Raw genomic sequence first — 3,831 nt, 5'->3', positions numbered from 1 at the left:
TTGTTGTCAGATGAGTACACTAAGCTGGGCAGGGGGCTTGTGCTCAGAGAATTGATGCCATGGAAAAGGTAGAGCATGAGCAAAGGTGAGATGTTTGACAAGCAAGAGATGTAAGTGTTCCAATAGCACTTCTTTCCTGCTTCAACTTATAGCTTAGTTTCCTGTCCTTTTGTGACCCAAGGTTTTACAAACAATAGTAAAATGTTCAGACTTGCATTTGAGAAATGTTAAATTGCGGTAATCAATTGGAAAAGTCCAATACTGGAGATAAGGAGACCAGGTGAGTAAGGACAATAAACTGAAAGGTGTTGATCTAAGTGGAAAGGACCATGGCTTAACACCAGGAGGGACATGTGGCGGTACTTGTGGTCAGCAGTGCCTTGTTGAACCTGTTACACAAAACCGCACACTGCTGCATGTCTACAAATCTCCAATTGGCTGTGTCAAGTTAAGAATTATCAGGTGGTTTCAATAGTACAAATTCCCTTTACCTCTTGACATACTCAATTACTTCATGACTGTAAAATAAGGATTTTTCAGTATTTGGGGAAACAATTTTGGAAAACCAGTTTACATTAATTTTGTTGCAGTCAGAATGAATAAAATTTGCACTCTCTAAAGTTTAAAAGAAATGAGAAGTACCCCTCGATTTGCTGAACTATGATGATACACACATTTGATGATTCCACTTACAACACCCTAGACATGGGGAAGAAAACAACAAAATGTGATCTGGAACCATATTCTCCCAAAGATGACATTTTTGCTCTCTCAAGCAAAGAAAAAAAAAGATAAAAATGTTTTCAGAAGGATGACTTTTTTAAATAAAGTGTTCAAAATATAATTTATTGAGACTTACATTTTTTTTCCAATGTACAGAGTATCTGCCATAGCCTCTACTAATAATGATTTAAAAAACTGTGCAGCTTGGAAATTCTTATTGAAATTATATATAGTATATAATACTCAGAATTCCTAGACATGGAAGTACAACTTCCCAGTTCCAGAAAGAAAAGAATAAGAGGAAGTGTTTCTGGCACTCAAGTGTGCTTGCTGACAGTGCCAAACAAGGAGCTGTGCACTGAAGTAGTTTACAATTTTCACATTTCAGAATGTATTCATGTTTGTGCACATAATGCCACCAATATTTGGCCAGAGATCACTTACACCTCATAAAAAGAGGCTCTCAGGGTTTTTAGATTCTCTAAAGGACATGAAGAACTGTGATTGGACTTCTTCCCAATTTTAGAAGTAAAGCAGCAAAGATTAGGTAGAGAAGCTTGCACTGTTTTTCACAAACATTCTGCTTTTTAAAATTTGTTCAAATGTTTGAAAAAATAGGAGACTCAAATTAATTTTTCTGTGCATGACTCAGGAAATGAGGCTTAATAAAATTAGATGCACATAAAATCACATTTAACATAATTTTGATTGCCTGTTTTTCTTCTTTCCACACTCCCTCAGAATATTTACATTGACAACAACTGACAGATACAGCAGATATTGTCATCATTTTCCTGGTTTGCATGACACTATTCCCTTCCTACTCATTTACTTTACTCTTCTCAGGGCTTACCCCATGGGCATGTGGCCTGTGTGCTTGCATGGGGCCTCACACTCAGAAAGACACTTTGCTTGGTTTAATACTCTGTTGTTGAAATCTCAAAATTCTCAATAATTTTATCTCTGAGTATGCATATGAGCAGGGGAGCTATACTAGATGGCAGCATTAGAATGCAATTTTGGTCAAGCAATAGCACCTGCACTTGTGGGCTCAGGGAGCATGTACATGGAGCAATTGACCTGGCCTCCCGATGTGCGCACACACATCTGTGTTCAAAGCATGAAAGGATCCAAAGGGATTGTCTGGGTTGGGACCAGGAACTAAATGGGTGGTAGTGATGTCAACAGCAGCTGCAGATGGAGTATCAATGGTAGAAGTGGCCAAGGCACAGAAGGGAGGAGGATCTCTGCCTGCCAGGAACAATGACCCATGATGGGAGCAAGGTCTGACTTATCCATCCATCCCAGAGACCATCCTTGTGTCAGTAGCAAAATTATTAACTATCTCACCAGAGTTCCAAAACAGGGAATGCTAGGGAAATTAGGATGTAAACTTTGTCCTAAACTGTTTTAAATAAAAGTGCACACGTAGTCATTGGAATACAGCATTGGAAGTCATTAGAATTCATCAGCAACATTGCAAAGAAAGTGTCCACAGGCTTAGAACTATATATAAGATGTATAGATAATTTAAAAATTAATATGAAAGATAATTGATGGAAAAGAATGCTCTTTTCATATGAAGTTTCAAAAATAAATCATTAACCAAAGAGAAAAATAACATTATTTTAACATGCAATTGAAATACAATGATAAAGTGAATAAACAGGCATTTGAAATATAAAACCATTTCCTGTTTCTTATACAAAGCCCGCAAATTACCATAAATTTGAGAGGAATCATTAAAATGCCATATATTAAATTTACACTTAAAATTAAACTCAGATTTACAAGAAATTGATAGGTTGAAATCTACTCATAATAGAAATCTTTTCAGAAAAAACTTCTCCTTGAATTATCAGTTTTACATATATTTACAAGGTAGTTTTGTCCAGATATGAGTGATTTTCCTCTGGTCTAGATTAATTTTACTACTTGAACCCTATGCATAACATATTTTTACTTACAATATATGATTAGTGAACTTATAACCAGGTCCTGGGTACATAAGCAAAAAACCCTGTCTACATTTTCACAGTGCATATTCTTTGAATCACTCTTCTCAGGGCCCCCATCTCCTCTTTGTTTCTCAGGCTGTAGATGATGGGGTTGAGCATTGGGTTCACGATGGTATAGAAGACGGCCAGAATCTTGTCCTCCGTTGGAGATTGGAGGGACCTTGGGCATAGATAATTGTAAACAAAGGGAGCATAATAGAAAGTCACCACAGCCAGGTGGGTGTTTCGGGTGGAATAGGCCTTCTTCCTCCTTTCTGCTGAGTGCATGAGGTGGACAGCAAGGAGAACGTGGCCATAGGAACATGCAACGCCAATAAAAGGAAATACAAGAAAGTGGGTGGTGCTCATAAACACTGTGTACTCATAAACCCAGGTATCCATGCAGAGCAGAGTCGACATGGCTGGGACATCACAGAAGAAATGATCGATGGCCCTGAATAGACAATAGGGGATATGGAAGACATATGCGGTGTGGGCACAGGCGTTGATAGAGCCCATTATCCAAGATTCTATTATCATCATCACACACACTCTTTGGCTTATATGAATGGAATAGTGGAGAGGAAAGCAAATAGCCACATAACGGTTATAAGCCACAGACGTCAAGAGCAGTGCTTCTGCAATTGCTAAAGTCAAGAAGAGGAAGCTATGAATCCCACATCCAATGAAGGAGATAGACTTGTTTCCAAACAGAAAATTGGAAGCCATTTTGGGGACAATGGTGGAGATGTAGTTCAGGTCCATGAGGGAGAGCTGACTAATTAGGAAATACATAGGAGTGTGGAGATGACTGTCTAGGAGGATGAGAAGGATCAGAGACAAGTTGCCAAGCAGAACCATTAGGAAAGCGAGATCAATGAGAATGAAGAGGACCAGGCCAATTATTGATGGTGGAAACAACCCCAATGAGTGAAATCAGTGGATGTTTGATTATAATTTTCCATGGGACATTGACATGTTTTTTCCTAGAGGGAAACACAAGACTAAGTTAAGTGTAAAACTATAAGCTATTAACTTTCTAAGCTTAAAAAACTATATTTTTAAACTTATTATTGTAGTCAGACAGTGTATTATTTAAAATTTTACATCT

The 3,831-nt window shown here is 37.9% G+C and overlaps 1 pseudogene; it reads right to left on the bottom strand.

Moving 5' to 3' along the window:
- Positions 1–2,747: 2,747 nt before the first annotated feature.
- Positions 2,748–3,685, bottom strand: LOC124240468 (olfactory receptor 2L5-like; annotated as a pseudogene).
- Between the last annotated feature and the right edge of the window lie 146 nt (positions 3,686–3,831).

This window comes from Equus quagga, chromosome 5 (assembly GCF_021613505.1).
Source record: "Equus quagga isolate Etosha38 chromosome 5, UCLA_HA_Equagga_1.0, whole genome shotgun sequence".
Classification (NCBI taxonomy): Eukaryota; Metazoa; Chordata; class Mammalia; order Perissodactyla; family Equidae; genus Equus; species Equus quagga.
The sequence above is the reverse complement of the archived record's forward strand: the minus strand, read 5'-3'. Positions and strand labels throughout refer to the sequence as shown.